Raw genomic sequence first — 22285 nt, 5'->3', positions numbered from 1 at the left:
ACTGAATGAAATAGGGACAGTCTCTCCTGAGTAAAATATGAAATCTGTCTTATATTAACTGCTTATTAGAAAAACAAGACACAAAGAACATTAAATATAGAATTTCAGGCACAGTGACCACAATATAACTGTGGATCAGTTTGCTGTAGCTATGGTACATGAAAGCCATTTGTATAAATACATTTGCTTGCTTTGCTAAAATACAGAAATTAACTTAGTGAATAAACCGAACCCTGGGCATACAAGTAATAGAAAATAATCTAACTGTCATTTCTTGATGATGTTTTTAAGTACTATAGATGTAGTTTGGTATCAGTATGGAATAATTATAGGAGTCTTGGTTAAGATGGAATCAAGGTTGTCATTAAATATTGCTAATTTAAAGGAAATATTAGAACACTGGGAACAAAAGAAAAAAACTCAAGCCCAAACACTGTAACAAGGAAGGGAAAAAAAAGCAAAGTTAAGTTAAATTAAAACAAACAAACAGTGACAAAAACTCAATTTTTTTGTGTGGAAATAACCAGTTAAATTCTCCTAAGCATCCCAAATTCTGCCTTGCTTCCCACACCTACCATCATTTATATGTTCTATATAAGACAAATATTAGTTTAAGGATTTCAAATGTGGCAATCTGCCTGAATCTTACATAAACTGCTTAAGATTCATTAAGCCTAATTTATAACTGGTTTAACAACTTCAAGGAATATGCTGCCTATGGCTGTGGAAACATTATAAAGCCTATTTTTTGCTATATTTTTTCATGTTCCACTTCTTCCAAAAATCACAATGTCATTAAAATAACCTTATATGCTATTTATTTGTATTACTATAGTGCTGAGACTTCAGAAATGTAACAAATTTAAAATTTGTTCTCTACTCTGATCAAAAAAACAACATTTTGAATAGTTACGGCCATTTGTATATTTTCCCCTTTAAACTAAACTGTTAGCACTGTTCTAAACAATGTCAACAGAATTTAGATTGTAGGGTCTACTTAGCTGTACATACACAGAATAAAGTTTTCACCTATAAGCATCCACTTGAAGCCTGTCAATGAGGATCATAATCGTTTAAGATTGTTGCCTTGCATCCAAAGGTGGGTCTGAGGAAACAATATTAGGAAGATAAGATTAAGTTTGGATAGGTCTTTATGCACATGAAGTCTAGAAAATAAGATGTTGGTGCTGTTGCTGCTTAATCAGGGACACCAGACTAGAGATACCCTGGCCATTCAGTTGGCAGATTAGGGAAACATTCGTATTCCAGTTGTGGAATAATGTAGTGTATGCATGGGGAATGATCTTGTCCCGTTTGAAATGTACAGGATTTGCTTGCTCAAAAACATCCAATGAATGGAATTTGACTATATGTATAATAAGAATAATACAGGCAATGAGGCAGTTTGAGACAATTTAACTCATGATTTGATATATTTAAGTAGGGGTTTTATTTCTATTCTATAGTTCAAAATTATTTTAAATGTCATCTAACCTTAACTTTGAACTACCTTTCTGTATTGCTTAGTTCATGAAGTCTAGTTCTTTAACAGGCCTGATCTCCTAGGTCCTCTCAACACATAAATATCATGCAAGTAACTGGTTACTTGTGCAATCACCTTAAGACCAGCTACATGTGTAAAGTAGCTATCACACAATAAAAAACTCCAGCCAGCTATAAAATGAAGACCTCAAAAATGTATTATAACTTTATAGCTGGTTGTTACTGAGCTTTAGTTTGCACATGTAGCAGGGCCTCCCCTGTAGCTGAGAGCCCTGTCACCTGACTAGACTAGCTGAGAGCCCTGTCACCAACTAGGGCTTCTAGTTGCTGGGTGCATTGTGCCCAATGTGAAACTTCTGAGCCCTGGGGATCATGGCTGCTGTGATCCCCAAGGCTCAGGGACGCGTGAAACTCATGGCCCACACAGGACTCTTAATCCTGGCTGAACATAGCTCCCACAGCTGGAAACCACCTTAGCAAAGGCAGCTTCTAGCCATGGGACTCTGGTCCTTGTCAGTGCAGGGGGAACACACAGGATTGGGCTCCCCTTACACTGGAAATAAGGTGCAATTGGGTCTGATGCACAAACCCACAATTGTGCCTTCTTCCATGCCACATGTAGCACAGCAGGAAGTGTGATTGTGTGGATCACACATTAGATCCCATCGCACATGTGCCTGCATGTGTGGAGGAGACCCTAGAGTTATTAAGTAGATGTTAATGTTTGCTTTATGATGATCCAATGCAAATAATTACCCATTTCTAAAAGTTCAAAGTTTCCAGAAGTTAAATGAATAAAGGATATAAAATAACAAGAATACACTTTTTGTGTGTATTAAATTAAAAGTGATTAAATTGAGGCTTCCTGACCAGTGATTTAAACTGATCTGATTTAAATCCAGCCTGATTTTCCTAAATAATTTTGTCTATAGGACTTCTGAACAACAGAGAAAAAAAATCAACTTTAGGAGACCATCTTAGTCAGGGTATGGTTAGAACACTTTATTTATAACAAAACTTTCCCAAATGGAGAACTCTTCAACTTTCCTATGTTTGATCATTTCAGATCCAAAATTCAACCATAAATCAGGAGCTAAGGGAATCCACAAAGAACATTGCTGGAAAGCTAAATGATTTCTTTACATCGATCTTCAATCCAAGAAATGTCTATTCTAGATCTTTTTTCAAGTAAAACTTTAAATGCAATTAGAGATAAGGTGCCAGAAAAGAGAGGTGCTAGAACAAATAGATCATTTAACAAGCTTTAAGTCATTACACTAAGATCATACACATCCAAGACTTCTGAATGGGTATAACTAAAACATGAGCTCATTAAAAATGGATATTGTGACCTGGAAAATAGTAAATGCTATACTAACAAGTTAAAAAAGGCTTTAACAGTAATCCAGTAAGTCTTCATGGTTTTAAAAACTATTAAGTCATATAAATATAACTTGTATACTAGTTGAAATGATAATTATAGAATAAACAAACAGCTATTGTGGGATATTGTGACATGATAGGTTTTAGCTAGGATCATTTATGCAAAGACAAACTCCATTACACTGACAGTCACATAGCAAGTAAGGTAAAACTGGCTAACTTCATCTATTTAACCTTTCAAAAAAAGCCCTTGACAAGGTTCTCAAAAAAGATTACCAATTAAATGGTCTTGAGTGAGAGGCAATATACCATATTTTCTCATATACAACATATACCTTGTTTTTCAAAAAACAGCATCTTGGTTATTGGGGTGCAAATGGGAAGTAAGGAAATACAGCATCAGCAATTTCTGCCACCTAAGCTTCTGGCAGGTAAAAACAAAAGTAAGCCTATATGCAATCCACAGGGAGCAGAATGAGTAGCTCAAAAACAAGGTACATATCTTGTTCTGGGGCATGCTGGATGCATGAATATATACCATTTTCATGGATCAAAAATTGGTTAACTTGCAGGAAAGCAGAGTAGGATGAAATCATGGCAAACAGTAAAATGCTTCTAGGTTCTGTCCTTGGCTAGTGTTGTTTAATCTGTTTATTAATGATTTAATGAAAACTTCTGTCACAAATTACTGGAGCTCCAGTTGTTCATATCCTTAAATTTTGCTTTCACAAAAAAGAGAGGCCAGTTTCTGATTTGCTCATGAGAGCTACAGAACAAAGTACTTAAGGCAGGAAAATATTATATATACAGACTAGCAAATTGCCTGTCAAGGAGGAAGGGGGGGAGGAGGGGGTCTGCTGCCTGAACATTCTCAACTGTTTGAATTTAACTTGAACATTTGATTCATGGCTTTCAATCTTACATTGATACCTAGTACTTTCTGCATTACACTTTTTAAAGAAAGAGAGAATTTGGTAATAAACTGCAATTTATTTCTTACTATATACTTTCAGAGAGCAAGCACAACTATGCTTTTGTGCTGAGATCCTTTAAACACTTTAATACACATAACATTTTTCTCTCATGCACAAATATTTGCAGGGTTTGTGCGCTATTCACTTGCTGATAATTTTTTGCTATTTATGGAGTAAACCTAGACCACTTCAGTTTGCCATGCTTCACTGAATCTGGTATCTTTCCAGTTCATGTATATTTTAATCAGGAAGCCCAACATTTTCAGCTCTACTGTATTTTTGTGATTCTTTTAAATATGAGTAACAAGTTTCCTTTTGGCCAAAAGTATATAAAGGGCACATCTTTTTTTAAAAAGGTGCCAATATTAAAGGTAATACAATTTAGGAATGCTCATTTTCCTAGCATGGCGGGTTGATAGCTCACTGAATAATTTACTACATCCCACTTGGCCAATGTAACTTAAAGGTAGAAACTTATAACTCCAGGTAAAGAATAGGTTCCTCTCAAGCAATAGATTCTTAACATCAGTTTACTCTATACTCTGCTTAGGTGTATAGTTGGTGAAACAGACTAAGTAAACCTTGTCAATTTCAAGTCTGCTACTGAGAGGCTGAGGCTCCCTAAGTAATAAGAGGAGGAGCCTTAATAAGATCAGAAAAGTTTGAACGGTTCTGTCGTTAATGAGCATTGCTTGCATTGAGTTTAGGTAAGTGTGCACATACTGTTTAAGAGTATAAACAGAGTATATTGTAATTGGACTGACCATTACAAATGATGGTAGATAGAATAAAGAGCAAGGAAACTGCCTCAACACAGGTGTTTCCTTGTATTTAAATGGTTACACTTAACAAGACTAGCATCACAGATGCATACATGCATTTCTTACCAAAAACATTTTATTTAATGTAACATTACTTATAAACTTTCAACTCACTTGTTTGTGGAACGTTGGTTATCTTTATAGTGTGAACTAGAATGCACACCTTATACTGGGGGTAGGCAATTATTTTGGGTGGAGGGCTGCTTACTCAGTTTTGGCAAGTCATTGAGGGCCGCATGACAGGCAGCCAGGGGCAGATAAATATTACTTTTCTAAATTTTGGGGGGCCCCGTGGGCCAGATAGAATGGCCTGGTGGGCTGCATACAGCCCACGTTTTGCCCACCTGTGCCTTATATGGATCAGACTGGTGCACTATAATATGGAATTGATGGTCGTTTCAGATCATGATGAGATTAAAAGTGCCACCTTGATCTAATAAATATGTAGACTTATATTTTGAAACAAAAGTCCTCAAGGAAATCCCAGCATTCTGGGAACTAACTGGATGGTGGACAACGGAACATCTTCTCTCCCTACCCAGAACAGGACAGCTCCAACTCTTGAATCTTCCAAAAATGATAAACTACGAGCAGCAAAGCTTAAATTTGATTCTCCAGGCCACTCCTATTTTTTATATTAATACACGGATTCTGAATACTGTAAGTCAGGGGTTCCCAAACTTTCAAAGACTGTGCACCACCAATTTAAAATGATACAACCTTAAGTACCACCAGCAATTTTTTGTCATATAAAAGTAATTATAATAAATCTGTTAATATGTACCACTGACAGGTTGTCTGCATACCCCACAGATCAGAGCAGGAAGCTGGGAAATATCTCACACCTGCAACTCTTTCCAAGCACCATGCCTCAATCACCTGACTGTGCCACAGGACTGGGACTTACCCCTGATTGGGACAGTTCCCAGCCTCCACTCCATGATCGCAGGTTGGGGGCTGGGGAGTCTGTTGCCCGCCCAGCTCTGCAATCATGGAGGTCAGCAGAGAACAGGTTCCCCAGCCCCCTCTCAGCACCAGCTACATGGTTGCAGAGCTGGCACTGAGAGACCTTATATCCTCATCCCAATCATGATGGTGAAGCAGGGGGGCTTGGAGCTGTCTGCTCCTGGGGCAGGGGCACATAGTCTCTGACCAGGCTTCGGTGGCAGCTCCCGGGGCAGGGAGCAATCTCCTGGCCCCTGGTGGCGAGCTGACCAAGAGCAGATTTGCTTCCAGTCAGGCTTCTATATGAGCGCTACTGTGCCATAAGTAATCACACATAAATTTGCTACTTGCATTTGCAGGTTAAAAATGTAATCATGTACTAAGTATGTACATGTATAGGCGCACATGCTTACTGGGTAGTAAACTACACTACTGCGCAATAAAGAGTCTCTTGTAAGCCTACCCACTGTGTCAGAAAGCTACCAAATTGAGTTAAAATGTTCAGTGCAGGAATGTTATTTTTTACATGGTATCAAAAGGGAATATGGAACATATTTCAGGCAACAGTTCTTGTCTCTGTGCTCAGATTTTGGTCATCAGTAAGAACATTCAGATTCATTTGCTATGTATTTAATCCATTGGTCACACTGAATCAGCTGATACAAAATATAGTTTCATGTATAAGCTCCCAGCTTTTACAGGCATAAACAATGTCAAAACTTTTTCTATCCGTTTGATGTCCAAAATATAAATGATAGTTTAAGTATTCAAACACAAAGGACAAGAATATTAAATTGCATCACGTAAGGAACATTGACAAGACTTTATTTTAAAACCTCTTGGTTCAGAAGGAAAATTAAACAAAAATGAATATTTGCCCCCAAATGATTTTTTAAAATTCTCTAATGGGTTACTCTAACTATGAGATGGTTAAAATTAAACAGCTATTTACAAGAAGCTGGTAATTATCAGAAACTTCTGTCTATCTCATTAAGAATGGCAATTGTGTTTAGTGCACTAAAGTGAAAACCTATGGCCAATATAAAAGTGTGTTAAAACTTAGAAGTTTTACTTCTTCCTTAAATACAAAGTGCCTCTTTGTTAACTTTACAGACTGGCAATGTATATTTAGTTCTTTATGCTGCCAAAAAATCTACAGTATAATACATCCCAAGTACACATGGAAAAAATATCACGGCTCTACAAGTCTGGTTCTTATTTCTGGTTGAATTATTTCTATTCACAAAATGTATTAGTGTTAAACCAAAGACAATGTTTGTGCATTTTAGGCCACAGCTCAAATTGTAACATGCTTATTACTCCTCCAACAGCTTCAGCTTCCAGAAATAAAATTATCAGTAACAGCATCTTGTTACAATTGAGCTGCATCAATTAACTACTTTTTAAAATTCATTCTATAGTAGTATGTGAAGACTTATAGCATGGGCAGGCAAAATATGGCCCGCGGGCTGAATCTGGCACGTCATCCAGCCTGCGACGCCCACCAAAGCATTGTACCCTGCCCATAAGGGTGGGAGGCACCCACATATACACACCCGCCAACATACCTTATTGCGCCTCACTCCCACCCTCGTGGGCAGAAAGGCCTGGCCCAACCAGCATGTAGCTTCTTGGTGAGGCAGCTGCTGCCACTGCTGCTGTCGCCAGGGGACCTGCTTGGCTTCCCTAACATCCTGCTTGCTCTGGGTAGCAGGTAGTGAATCAGTGGGGGCGGGGGGGGGAAAGATGCAGCTGGGCTGGAGCAGGGAGCATGGGGCTGGTGACAGCACGGAGCCTGCACCCAGGGGGGCTGATGGGAGCACAGAGCTTGGATGGGCAGGGTATGAGGGAGGGTGGGGGAGCGTGGGGACTCTCCCCCACACACTCTCTTCCATGGCACACAGCCCCACAGGTGGTAGAAGCAGCAGCAAGAGGCACTCAGGGTGCTTGCACCCTGTGCAAGCACTGGTGCTCAGCAGTGTGCAACTTGGGTAGCACTGCACATGGGGGCAAGGAGCACAGCCCGGTTGGGCTGTCTCTATTGCCAGGGCTTCCTGCTGCGCGTGGGCAGCCCTCGCATGTCACTGGAGGGAAGCTCCACGTGCTGGAGCCGGCAGCCTGTGCCGCTTCCTGCTGGGCAGGTGCCAGGACTCTGCAGGGAAGTGAGGCTGGGGCTCCCTTCCACTTCCCAGGAGTCCCAGGAACTGCATGGCAGAAAGCGGCACAGGCAGCTGCCTCCAGCTTGTGGAGTTTCCCTCCAGTGTGGGGGCTGCCCATGCGCAGTGGGGAGTCCCAGCAATGAAAGCGACCTGGCTGGGCTGTGCTCCTCGCCCCCATGTACAGCACTGGCCAGCACTGTATGCTGCCGGGCACCAACACCTGGCACCCCGAGTGCCCCTGCCTGAAGATGGTGCAGCTTCCTGCAGGACTGCACACCATGGAGGGAGTGTGCAGGGGGGTCTCCACACAACTCCACCTTCCCTTACACCTACAATTGCCACATACCCACACCCTGTCTTCCCAACCCCCCCACATAAACACCCCCCAACATACACTATTGCACCCCCACACAGCCACCTCCCAACTCCCCATACACACCACCCAACCACACCCCTCACACACAACATAAAAAGACTACGACTTTATTTTCAAGTTATTATGCAATCGCCTCTATATACACTATGCAACCTCAAATCATGACAAAACAAGTTGTTTTGGTAATAAAATTAAAATGTTATAGTAGGTGTTTGACTTTTAGTGTATAATTTGGTTTTTTTTCTGGTTCTAAGATGGCAACCTCCCCCACCTTTGAAAGGGGCAAGGTGAAGGACTTCTGGTGGTAAAAGTGAGGGGTTAGGGGTGGGACTTCTGGTCCCAAGATGATGACCAGGGGGCAGGGCAACTGTCAAGGGGCAGGGCTACTCAGGTAGCCTTTGAAAGCTCACCAAACATTGTTAAGTGGCCCTCCACTCAAAATAATTGCCCACCCCGACTTATAACTTAGTGAAAATTCTTCTGAAGCACTTCCAGTACTATTTCCCCCTTTAAAAAAACCTGTTTACCTAGCTTCAGTCAAAATTTCTCTGCCTTAACATGCATTCAATGCATTTTGTTTTTATTTTTCACATCTTTTAAAACTGTGGTCACAGTAGGAACGCTTTCTCAAAAGAGGAGGTTCTTGCAATGTGCTGTACAGATGGATACACCCTGAATTAATATGACTTCTCTGCCTAAACCGCCTCAATCAAGAACAACTGATCTATGTATTTCATGATGCTTTATCTTGGACTATGTATTACATTATTATGTATCCTATATTACTTCACAGCAGCATAGCCTGGTAGGAGATAGTTGTGGTCGTGACAACGCTGATGACTTTGAAAATCAAGACTATGGTAGTAATTGAAACAGACTGGGAGCTGGTAGGTTCTGGGGCTGAAGGCATACAGAAAAGCAGCTAGCAGCAGCTATTCTTGTTCAGGAAGGGCAAGTCTCAGTCTATATGAAATGGAGCCTCTGCTTTGCATCCACATAAGTCCCAGATAATGTGAAACACAGTAAACTAATCTAGTATTAACAAATGCATGGATAATTGTGTCCAGTTCCTCCTTTGTGACAAAGAGGTGAATTGCTTAATAAGGTGTTTTATTCCAGCACCAATGCCATTTAGTCCTTAGTTTTAACCGTGCACTCAAAACAGAATCCCAAACCTTTCTACTTCATCAGTGCAGGAAGGAAGGGATACTTTTGATGGTAATGAAAGAAAACGTTCAGGTAGGTCAGTTCTTAAATGCGTTTCCCTTGGTTCCAACCAGCATCACTTCTGCCTTGACTTAACTGTGTTTAAGCAAGCTACCTAGTATTTATTTCTTAAAGCAACTGTAGCTCCTTATAGTGCTGTTGGCTGCATTACTGGGAAAGAAAATGAAGAACTAGGTATCACTGGCATTCCACTGGCACCAATGTCTTTAGTGACTTGCAATGCAGTCCGATGTAGATATTAAAGAGGGGAGGATACAGGAGGGATCTTCAAGGGATCTTCTATGGAAAGGTTTTTGGGACAAGAAGCATCATTACCCTCCATGTCCTGCTGGAGAATAATTTGAGCCAATGTAATTCTCTGCTCCCAGCTTTAACTATGTTGCATAGAAAAGTGGGTGGCTAGTTGTGGCCAAAGCTACAGGGCCACAGCTAACAGTAAGAGTATTAAAAACAGGTAGCTACCCAACTCTGCTGGACTTGGCTGCATTCAGTTATGAAGCCTGACTGCTAAGCATTCAGGAGACTGATAGAGGCTACATGCTGGATACTCACTACCTGGACAACTCTTCCTCCTCCTCAGTTATCACTATATGACATTGCTAAACAATAGAAGGATGGAGATAGGATAACTTCAAAGCTTTTCAGAAATATAAGTATATTTTTCATGCAACTTCTCTGGAAAAAAAAAGACTACCACATTTACTCAAATACAAGACAACTTTGATTATAAGACAACAGCCCAATATTCGATCCCACATATGGAAATTTTATAAATTTGTTATCATTTTCCAGGTACAGAATCCAACTTTTGGAGTTTTGCCTTGAATTTGTCCCCCTCTCACTGCTACAGTAGAGAAAATAAATCTGGGGCCAGGTAGTCCCCTTGTCCTCTGCTCCCCATCTCTGAACTTCTTTCCCCTGCAGCCCCTTCTCCAATTCCTTAATGTCAGGCTGCTCTTCCTGAGCACACGGAAGTGAGAAGCAAATTTAAAAACACTGACCTGGAAGTAAACACACCTATAGTAACTTACATAGAGGGAAATTACTACAGGTACCCATAGTTCATCCAGAATTGATGCACTTTACTTCTTTTGAAACTGCTGCAAGCTTTAGCATGCATACTCTGTGAACAAGCTTTTAGGCAGCACTTTGGCATCTACTTGTTTATACTACAAACTATGCATGACATTACCAGGGGCAGGCAATTATTTCAGGCGCAGGGCCGCTTACTGAGTAGGGGCAAGCCATCAAGGGCCACAAATCAACTAGGGGTAGATATATATTAATTTTCTAAATTTTTTAGGGGCCCCACAGGATGGATAGAATGGCTTGGCAGGCTGCATTTCGCCCACTCCTGCATTAGTCTAAAACCAAAAGGCTCGTGACTTACCACATGGTTCACTGGGCTGGGCAGAGACAACAGCATTTCAAGCTATGGTGGCCCCCAAGCTGAGCACTACTCAGTAGGTCAGATTCCACCCCGCCCAACGAAGGACCCATGTAGCCTCCCATTCATGACTGGAACCAGGTGTTCTTGTCACAAATCATGGGATCCTCCAAAAATTATATGCAGATGAGGTGCAGGACAACTTGGTCCATGTCCAACTACATTTCATAGAGTGTAGGGCCACACTAATCATATGCAACAGGTTGAGAGAGGATTCAACATTTGGTTTCTGGGTGACTGTTTGGAGCCTTGTTCAATGATGTTTGCCAGACATTTAAGGCTGGTTAAAAAACAGGACTCATTGGGTATGGGAAAGAAAGGCACAGCTCACCTTTGGAAGTGAAGAAGTCAAAATGTATGCAGTATAGCAGCTCACCATGATGGAAAATTCTGAGGGGGACTGGGCACAATGGACACTATTTATTCAGATAGGGTGCAATAACCTATTCTTGTAGTGGGTTCCCATTAGCATCACAGCCTTTTAGCTATAATTAAATGTAGCATTTTTGGTAGCAGGGGTAGGGTGTCAGGGCTGACCCTCCTGGTGCCAGCCTGGTATTGCAATACCTCCAGGTCATGTGAGTTCCCTGAAGAGGGAACACCCACTCATTTTTTTTAAGAGCCACACAAAAAATAAAAGGATTTACATCTGTATGTTTGCCCCATATAAACCATGTGTTTTATAGTAATGCTCAGTGTTGGCTGCATTTAGTCAACTTCATACTTGATTTCTAAGCACATGCTGCTTTTGGCAGCAGTTTGATGGTAGACAACGTATTTAGTGAGGTTTCCTGGTATGCAAATGTAAGACAATGGGTTTTCCCCCCCCATAGAATCATAGAAGTAGGGTCGGAAGGGACCTTGTAGATCTTCAAGTCCAACCCCCTGCCTGGGCAGGAGAAAAAACTGGGCTCAAATGATCCCAGCTAGGTAGGCATCAAGCCTCCTCTTAAAGATCCCCAGGGTAGGAGCCAGCACCACTTCCCTTGGAAGTTGGTTCCAGATCCTAGCCGCCCTAACTGTGAAGTAGTTCTTACGGATGTCTAATCTAAACCTACTCTCCAAAAACTTGTGGCCGTTATTCCTTGTTATGCCAGGCGAGTTTATAGAAGGTCACCTTGTAGGGTCTGCCCTGTTGTCCCCGGATCATGCGGGTGGCCCTCCTCTGGACCCTCAATGTTGTCCACATCCCTCCTGAAGTGGGGAGCGCAGAACTGGACACAGTACTCCAGCCATGGCCTGACCAATGTTGCACAGAGGGGGAGGATTATCTCCTTGTCCCTGCTAGAGATGCACCTGTGGATGCATGACAAGGTCCGGTTAGCCCTGCCAGCCGTGACCTCGCATTGTCGGCCCATGTTCATGTTGGAGCTAATAATGACTCCAAGATCCCTTTCTGCCTCCATGCTCTCAAGAAGGGAGTTTCCCGTCTTATAAGTGTGCTGCTGGTTACTACTGCACAACTGTAGCACCCTGCACTTGTCAGTGTTGAAGCGCATCCTGTTTTTGTTAGCCCACCCCTGTAACCTATCCAGGTCTTGCTGCAGTCTTTCCCTCTCTACTAGCGTGCTCACCTCACCCCAAATTTTGGTATCATCAGCAAATTTAAACAGGTTGCTTTTCACTCCATCGTCTAAATCGCTGATAAAGAAATTGAAAGCGCGGGCCCATGGACCGATTCCTGGGGGGACTCTGCTGCCCACTTCTCCCTAGGTCGATATGACCCATCCACCACCACCCTCTCAGTGTGACCCTTCAGCCAATCTGCAATCCATCTGACTGTAGGCATCAATGCCACAGTCACCCAATTTTTTAGTGAGGATGGGGTGGGAGATGGTGTCAAAGGCCTGGCTGTAGTCCAGAAAAACTACATCCATGGCAACACCTGCATCCAATGCTTTTATGACCTGATCATAAAAGGCAATCAGGTTGGTCTGACATGACCTGCCCCTAATGAAATTGTGCTGGTTGCCCTTCAGCATCATCTCTGAGGCCAGCCCATTGCAGATGTGCTCCATGAAGATCTTCTCAAAGAGTTTCCCTAGAATTGAGGTAAGACTGATGGGTCTATAGTTGCCCAGGTCCTCCCTCCTCCCTTTTTTAAAGACGGGGACCATATTGGCTATCTTCCAATCATCTGGCACCTGGCCCAAGCACCATGAGCCCTCGTAAAGCCGTGTCAAGGGCCCTGCAATAACTCCTGCTAGCTCCCTCAACACCCTGGGGAGGAGAGCATCTAGACCCGCTGATTTGAACACGTCTACCCCCTCTAGAAGCTCTCCAACCCGGTCCTCCCCAACCTGAGGTCTGGAGGCTTTCCCCTCGCGTTCATCTTGCATCACTGCCCCTCCCCCCATACTGATGGGGGGAGGGGCAGAGAAATTTTGTCTTATATTGAAGTTAATGTGGTATCTTATTTGTTAGCAGTGGGCACCATTATTTTCCGTGGCTTTCATCAGCTAGGAGATATGAACTGCTCTATAACATGCCTTTACCTAACTTGCAACATTCCTGCTAATCCAGTTCTACTCATTATTCTTACTTTAAAAATGGGAGGGAGAGGAAGAAGAAGCAAGCAAGAAAGGCCAAGAGGCCTATAATTTTGTAATATTGAAAGCACTCACCAATGTCTGACAAAATATAAGTATAATCAATGAGATACAGGGGCAGTGTTCTGTGAAAAAACAAAAAAACCAAAAACCCCCATACCATCTGTCTCGCTCCAAATCTTCAACAGAACTGATGAGATAAAAGGTATGTCCATCCAGCACACTGTAGTACTGTGCAGAGCTGTATTACATTCGTAGTAGTGCGAATTATCCCCGAAAACTGCTAATAAAACTACTTTGCTTTGAACACCCAAGCTAGGTCATTCAGAACTAACTTTGGTATCTTCACAAAACAGTGTATTATGTATGGACCACATATAAAACTCAAGATGCTTTCATAATATAAGCTTTGATAGCAAGACCCTGAAATTTTTGATCTCCCATCTATTGTCACCTGGCTACTCAAGAGGATGATGATTCCATTTCATTTTCTCTCCTCTTTTCACTTTATTCTTGGTATTTGGGAAAGGAACAGCTATTTTCCCCATACAAGTATGTCCTAGGCCTCTGAAACTTCTGCCTCACTTTCTTCACCTCCCTACAACACAAAAGAGAAACCAACATGACCACGGACAAAAACAGTGAAAGAAAGTAATCACTGAAGTTTGCCTCTGCCTTAACTTGGAAGTAACAATATACCTGTTTTGTTTTGTGTACTGGTATCACTGTGGGAATAGGGTAGAAGGGGAATTACTTCCTCTTTTACCTTCTCTTATCTTAACTTTGTTGGAACTTTTGGAGCAACAAGAATGAAATGGACAAACCTGCAACCTGCTTTGTGGGAAAAGACTAGACTCCTATGCTCATGGTAATGGCTTAATTCTTTTTTCTAGAGAAATCTTCTGCACTGAGATGTAGATTTTTCAAACTCTGCTTCTATCCCACAATAAAGTGGTTGGCAACCTTTTCAGGCTTCAGGCCAGGACCTAGTTCAGGTCAGAGGCAGGCAGGCCCTAGAATCCATCTGCTGCTGCTTCACCCCACGGCAGCATAGGCAAAGCAACTGCTACTGAAGCCCCACATCTTTAGGCTGGATCGAATAGCTATGCAGGCCATAAGCTCCCAAGCCCTTGCTATAAATGCCAGCCAGAGCAGAACTAAAGGAAGTCTTTACCACAACATGGGGTAAGACAGGCAAATGAAGAATTTCTATTAGTCAACTGGTTTTAACAGAAAGCCAGATGGGAAGAATTCTCATATTAATCTCCAGATGAGATGTGGTAATAACAGTAAACTGAAGAAAAGGTCCCTTTCTCTGTTACCACAGAGATCAAACATAAGATTAGAGTGTTCTCGGTTTATCAGAAGGGATGGAAAGCTGGAAAGTTTTATGACAGCTAGAGAAAACTGGGGAAACTGCAACAACACTAAGCACATGGAACAGGCAGGGAGGGTAGAGGTTAACATCATGCATAGACCACATGAAAACAATAGGATCAAGGAAGTGTCTATGGAGGCTAGGAAGAATAATGAAAAAGGGAAAATGTCAGAGCAAGATAAATAAATATGTATTTATGATAAGACATGTGTTCATGTGGTTGTAAATAACTTGAATCTACTGCCTCCCATTTTTATTTATACTGTGCATATATAAAAATTGAAACAAAGATCAGTATTGCCACCAAATAAATAAAATCTTGTATCAGAGTCTATGTTGCTTATCCTAACTTATAAACATAAATCTGATGGGCAGCAAGCAAATTTCAGACTATGCCCTTGTTTGTCCTAGTTCAACAGATGATAACACTTTTTCTCTAATCCATGTCTGATTTTTATTTCTAGGCGCAGAAAGATCCTATCTCAACTCTTACTCCCATAGGAATGAGGGACAGAATTCTGTCCTCAACCTAATAGGCTATCGCTAAACTAGCATTTAAATATTAGGTCTTTATCAGAATACATACAAAAATACCCTATAAAAAGTACAAACGATATAGGTATAATCTATGGCACAAATTTTTCACAGCATATCTTTGTTAGCCACAGGCGTGAAAAGATTGCACCACCTGGGCCAACAGAGATAGAGCTGAATTCACAAACTGTTGCTGGCATACACCAGAAAAGGACTTGTCAGCCCACAGCTTTCGTCATTCAGGTAGTATAGTCAAGTTGACAGAAAAGAAAAACTGCTTCTGCCAGCTGGCATCTCCACTACATTCTGCATTTCCACCAGGGTGACCTGCCAACATAGCCATGCTGACACAGCTACGGCAGCAGTGCCTCTAATGTACACCAGTGGTTTTCAACCATTTTTCATTTGTGGACCCCTAAAAAAATTCAAATGGAAGAAATGTTGAACGGAGGTGCAAACACCTCTGAATTGCAAACGTATGTATTCACATTCTTTTCTAATTGATCAGTCATCTTTCGTGGACCCTTGGGGGGGCATAGCCCATGGGTTGAAAACCACTGATGTAGACTAAACCCATAGGCAGTGTGTAAATAAATAAATAAGAAGGTGCCTTGCACTTTTATCTGAAGCTACTGGTATTTTCTAGAGTTGGAAATAAATCAGACCAGACTGTCCACTGTTATGATCCAGAATGGTAAGTTTTAGAGTGACATACTGAAGTGTACATGTTTTATCACCTTGTAACCAATGATCTCAAAGTACACAGCAAATGTCAAATCTCAAAATACTGTGCGACAGGCAGATGCGTTCATTTACTCAAGGGGGAAACTGAAGCATGCTAATTACAATTTGCTTGAGATCACGTGTGTCACTGAATCAGCCACAGTACCAAATTTATATTCGTCACTGTATTTTGAAACTAAATATATAGCACTTCATTCAATTTCCTTAGCCTCTCGTGTTGAGAGGCTCTTCCATCACCTGTTGTCTTCTTTCTATTCTGAGGATACCATTCTATGCTCAGGCTAAACAGAATTATCTGTAGCAATACGATACCAGGGAAATCCTCACCTGTTTCACACCATTGCTTCTTTTGGCATCAATGGGAAAGCAGCATGAGAATGTGCACTCAGGAGTCTTTTTTACAAGGCATCACAAGGAAGTTTTAGAAGAATGCAAGAGATGTAGCTAAGGCATTTTTCCTCATCCCAACTTTCTCTTTCTATAAAAATGCACATGTGGTCTAAATACAATGTTCCAAATCAGTTATCAGTGACTACCAGTCAACTAAATTAGAGAAATGGGCAAGAGACACTTGTCATCTTCAGAAAGTTTTCTTATTATTGAGAAGATTACAGATTTTTATACTCACATGCAAGACAAGTAGCATGACACTTTATTTTAAAAAGAATCAACAAATTGGCAGTACAAAAAGTGTTGTAAAATACCAGCACAAAATTGGTGTCAGATCAAGGCTCAAACTGGGCCAGGTTGATGTTTTTTTTAAATGCTGCCATATTGTTTTCTATGAATTCAGCTTTCAAGTATGCACACACAACTCCAGCCAGGCCTTCTAGCTGTAGAAACTTTGAAAAATACATGACATGAGTAACTGAAATCTGGTTGCTTGCACAGATCTTAAAAGACTGCGAAATGTGTTCAATGGGATGGCAGCACTGAATCCTGATTAGAACCGTGTCTACATTATAAAAATATGCATCTACATAGCTATAGCATGAGAATGCTGCATTATCAGTGATGCCTAACCTTTTGACCCCATGGGTCTGATGAGCAATACAGTCTCAGTTTGCAAGCCTGATACAGCAAGGGCCCCAATTTGGCTCGTATGACCTGAGCCACACCATACAACCATGTCATCTGGCCCTCAGGGCTTGGAAATTTGGCAACAGGGAAACGGTGGCAGTTAACTGCCACCACTACCCTGTCACCAAGGTTACATGAGGAGCTCCACAGGCCAGATGACATGACTACATGGGTCACAGACTGAGCACTCCTGTTCTTTAGTGTTGCAAGACATGGCTGAGATACTTATTCCAGTAGAAGACTGATTAATTAAAATAAGATGGGTCAGTGCAGTACATTACATTTTTGCACCAGCATAGCCACACTGGTGCAAGTTTCACCCAAGGCAGATGCAGTGTTCTCTACTAGGGGTGCACTGATAGAGATGTTGGGGGCCAATCCCAATAGCTAATATTTAAGAAGGCATATTAGCTGATACTGATCTGATACAGCTGCCTCCAAGTGGTATGTCTGTTGTGGTGGAAGAGGAGGCGGGAAGGAAGGGGTGTAGGAGGGCAGATCAATGCCTCCCATGGTGAGGGAAAGAGGGGGCAGGCATTGCCTAGGCAGGACAGGAGACAGCTCAGCTCATGGGACGGAGGGGGGTACGCAACTCCTGCCACCACTTGTGCCCCAGGAGGGGAGGTGCCTCCCAGATCTGTGCAGGGCAAGGCGGGGTGGGCTGGAGCCGGCGCTGCACAAGGCTTTTTTTGGCGGGGGCTGGGCTTGGAGTGGGTACCAGCAGTGCTGCGCATGGCTGCAGCCACCCCAAATTTTGCCTAAGCTCTGCCTACACCACTGCCACTGCCACCAGCTGCCTGGCACTGTCTCGGCTCTTCCCAATGTATGGGTGGAGGTGGGACATGGAGCTAGGCTGCACCTAGTGGCGTGGGGCTGGAAGCAGAGCAGAAATTAAATTTGGGGTGGCCACAGCCCTTCCCAGTGTTTCTGGTGTCTGCTCCAAGCCCAGACCCCACTAAGAGGAGCTCCATGCAGCCCACCCTGTGCAGACCCAGGGGGCACACCCCACCCCCCTCCTGGGGTGCAAACAGCAGTGGGAGCCGCTGTACCTCCCCCCCCCACAAGCTTCACGCCCCCGCAGGCAGCGCAGGCCTTCCCTACCCCTTCTCTCCCTCACCACAGGGGTGTTGATCTGCCCCCTCCCCTTCAAACTTACCAGCTAGAGGCAGCTCTCCAAGCTGCCGGCTCTGCCCCATGCTGCACTGCAGCTGCGCACAGCACAGGCATTTATCAGCCTAGTTATCAGGCCCCACTGGGCTAATATCCAACAAAGCAAATTTTCTTTATATTGGTACCGATCCAATATCGGACCGATATATCAGTGCAACTCTATTTTCTATAAAAATGACAATAGTCTAAAAGGTCAGTATCGTAGGCTTTGGCACTGCTGAAGAAAGTACACGAAGAACAATCACATTTGATCATCTGCCCAACCGATGAGAGATTTCAGTTTAAGGCTCTTGAGCGAGTCGTGGTTGGGGGTGGGGGGGGGGAAGGGGGGGATACAAACTCTACCAGCACTAACCCTTTCCTCCCTCTGAGGCATAAAGCCAAGAAGCTACAAGGCTCAAGTGACACCCTTATTTCACCACACTAGAGCCATTGTCCAGTAGGGTAGCCAAGACCTAACCTCCAAAGAGATTAAGGCATTTTTCTTACACACTTAGGAGCTCAGTGTTTTCCCAGGGCAAAATTCCCCACAAAACAGTAAAAGGGCATTAGTTTAATTGGCAAAACATGAGTAAAATTTCAAAGCAAACTAGGTTAAGCTTTAGCAGTTTTGAGGGATACAAATATTTTAACGATATATCTTGGAAGACATAAAACTAATGAACTAGGTACTTCTACTCTTCCATCAAGTAGAACGTTCTGGGGATAGAAAGGAGCTGTATACCAAGGTACAAATGTTTATGATCCTGTTTTCTATTAATAAAGGCATATTCCTCCTACCACGATGGTGACACCTAACAGCAGCATGTTGTATTTAAATTTCTATTAGCCAATCCATACTTCGAGGACAAAGTCCACTGCTCATGAAAGACAATGGAAACATTAATTGATTTCAGTGGGTTTTGCACCAGGTCTCTTAATTTTAACATTCTGATATGCACGATGAACTTGACGGTAGAAGAGCACAAAACAAATGCTTTTTGGTTTCCTTTCCAAAAGGAAAAGCAATGGAGCAGTGGCTCTCAACCTTTTTAGACACAAGGCACCACTCCAAAAATGCCAGCTCTTAGCTTTTACTCATTTTTTTGACTCTGCAAAAGTAACATAAAGCAAGTGTTCTGTTGCAAAGACCTCAGACAACACAGGTCAGAATATTTGTGACACAATAGATTCCTATTTGAAATCCTTGGGTTCAATCGAGTGAATTGTGTAAATGTTTGCAGACCTAACAGCCTTAGCAGTGTTAGGTGCGCATGGTACTCTCAGCACTCCAGGGTACCAAAACATGTTACCAGACACAATGCAGTAGAATGACAGAAAAGAGAAATTCACATACTAAAATCCACCATTTTGCATGTAATTTGGCTTAGGGAAAAAAGTTAAACTTGGGATTTCAGTTGTATAAATCTTCTTATACTTCAAAGGCCCCTCATCTTGCAACTTGATCTAGTGCAGGACTCAGGACTGCAATGGCTCCAAAAAAGCCCATCAAGACAAAACCCACTCACCAACCCCGCCCCCAACCATCCCCCAGTACCTGACAGCAGAGGAAGGTATTGTTTAATCACAAAAAACCTTCAAAACATGGTATTATAAACCTTTATTAGTTTTCTCTCTGTAGGATTGAAAGATGCTCAGTATTTTCAGACTTCTATGCAAGACCTGGAAAACTTGAAGTGTTTTTTTCCCTAAGAACTTTCTTCATTGCACTGGCTGATGACCAGAGATTTCCCAGGAGCAGCAAGTTGCTGGCAAGAGTTTATGTGTTAAAAGGGGAGGTGGGGTGGAAATGGTTTTTGAAGAGACCAGTCACATGACTTCGGTCAAACTACAAGCAAAATCCATTTTAAACCAACTACAAATGTGACAATTGTGGGTGTCAAAGAAAAACCCCCCCACACAAATGAGACTGAATAATAAGACTGGAAAGACTGTGCCTTTAAAATGAGCGGCACAATATTTTAATATAACGGTAGAGGAGGATGGTGAACCGCACAGCCCTAGCAATCTGGAAATTGGGGGGGGGGGCGGTAATTCCTAGTGTAGAGGTGGGAGCCAGAATGAAAAAAAAAAGGGGGGGGGCCAAAACGTAGAGCAGGCGGGCCAGGCCTGCAGAGCCGTGTGCGGGGGACAGGGAGGGGAAGCCCGGCAAAGCCAAGCCAGCAGCGGCAGAGGCAACCGACCAGGCCCTACAGCCCTAGCTGCGTCCAGTTTGCTTTGGAGGAATGAAAAATAAGTTAAAGAAAAATAGGGGAGAGGGGGGAAAGGAGGAAAAAAAAAAAAGGCGGCAAGCAGCAGAGCAGGCGCGGGGCCGGGATGGGCCGATCCTGCCTCCCCCCGGCAGCGGCAGCGGCCACGGACTCGTCTCGCCGCCGCTGGATCCGCCTGTGCGGGGCCGGGAGGAGGGAGGCGGCGGCGCCGCTTTGAAAACAAAACGAAACAAAACAACCCCCCCGCCTTCCCCCGCCCCGCGTGGCCGGGACCCGCCGCCCGCGGGGCCGCTCTCGGGAGGAAAGCGGAGCGGAGCGGAGCGGAGTGGGGCGGCCCCTCCGGGAGGGAGGCAGCGGCGGGCCCCGCGGCGGCGCCCCCCCGCAGCCCGAGCGGCCTCGGCCGGGCCGGGCCGGCTCCATCCGCCATTACTCTTTGTTCGCGGCGGCGGCGGCGGCGGGGCTGGTGCCGGGCTCGGCGCGGCTCCATCTTTGAGGCGGGCGATGCAGGCCGGGCCGCGCCGGGCGCCTGGCGCCGGGTCCCCGCCGGCGGCGCCCCCCCCTCGGCCGGGCTCGTCCTCCCCTTACCGGCTCCGCGCGGCACCGTCACTGCTTTCGTTCGCGCCTCGGATCTCGCCGCAGTTTTATTCTCTCCCCCACGTAACACACCGCGTCAAACTACACCTCCGCCGCGTCACTCACACACACGGGCTCTCCCAGCCCGGCGACAGGCAGGCAGCGGCCGACTGAGGAGCGCCAGCCAGGGAGCAAGCGCCGAGCGCGCCGCGGCCCCGCGCGGAAACGCCCGAGTGCTGCCGGAAACGCCCGAGCGCTGCCGAAGGCGGAAACGCCCGAAGGCCTCACGAAGCGCTTGGGCCGGGCAGCGCCGCGCGCCAGGCGGAGGGGCCCGAAGGGGCACGGAGAAAGCCGAAGCGCGGGGCGCGGGAGTCTCCGAGTGCGCACGGAGATGAGCGAAGTGCAGAGCTGTGGGGGCATCAGATGTGCCGCCCAGGCCCCGCCGCCCTTGGCTGCTGCAGCCCAGGCAGCCATTGCACTTGGAGTCCCCGGGGGTCTGCAAAAAAAATTGGGCTGTCCATCACCATGCTCTAATATAATCGGAGACCCTTCCTGCAAGTTACAGTGATACAGGGGGGCCTCTCATCTCTTATGTGGGGCTCAGCCCCTTCCCCCCAGCTCCCCAGTAATTCAACCCTGGTGCCAACTTCCCATGGCTCTGCTGCCTGGTTGGTTCTGAAGGCATGCACAGGGCTGCCCCCAGGCCCACCTGCGAGGAGCAGGCCCTGTCCCTTCACTCAGCATCTGCCGAATTGGGAAGCTGAGCTGGGCTGGCAGCAGCCCACGCCTTGGGCCTGCTTCTCATCATGTGCTTGGGGCTGCTGTAAGGCAGCTATGTCGTATTGGCAATGTGTAGGTGGTGCACGCGCACTCACCAAGATTGGCCGTGCCCCCACTGAGGTGGTGCTTCCAGGTTTGCTGCTGGGCAACCCGCCTGCAGACTGCTGCAGCAGGGGGAACAGTGGCTCAGCACAGCAGGCAGAGGCAGGTAGATAAGGTTTCTACTTGGGTGGGGAGATCAAGATTCCCACAGTGCAGAAGGGTGCAGAGTAGGGGCAGGGGCAAATCATTTATCCCTGCCCCTGCCTAGCTCTGTGGTGCACTGTAGGGATTGATTCATGGAGTATGGGGCCCCAGCTGGGCTGGGTCACGAGGCAATTGGAGCCCAGTGACTCCTGCCGCTGCGTGCATTGCAGAGGAGCTGGGGGTGTG

The 22285-nt window shown here is 44.5% G+C and overlaps 1 protein-coding gene across 3 annotated transcripts in view; it reads right to left on the bottom strand.

The window, feature by feature from the left end:
- The window catches only part of CREB1 (cAMP responsive element binding protein 1), a 53558-nt gene extending 32258 nt beyond the window's left edge, over positions 1-21300 (bottom strand). The window contains exons 1-2 of one of the 3 annotated variants that reach the window (XM_090044844.1): positions 21086-21300; positions 1012-1105 (exon numbers count right to left, since the gene is read on the bottom strand). The gene's annotated coding sequence lies outside the window, so the exon portion shown is untranslated. The remainder of the gene's footprint in view (positions 1-1011; positions 1106-21085) is intronic. The other 2 variants (XM_090044843.1, XM_090044842.1) reach the window with 2 other exon arrangements.
- Positions 21301-22285: the final 985 nt, after the last annotated feature.

Source organism: Crocodylus siamensis, chromosome 4, assembly GCF_052110815.1.
Source record: "Crocodylus siamensis isolate JL-2025a chromosome 4, ASM5211081v1, whole genome shotgun sequence".
In the NCBI taxonomy this organism is placed as follows: domain Eukaryota; kingdom Metazoa; phylum Chordata; order Crocodylia; family Crocodylidae; genus Crocodylus; species Crocodylus siamensis.
The sequence above is the reverse complement of the archived record's forward strand: the minus strand, read 5'-3'. Positions and strand labels throughout refer to the sequence as shown.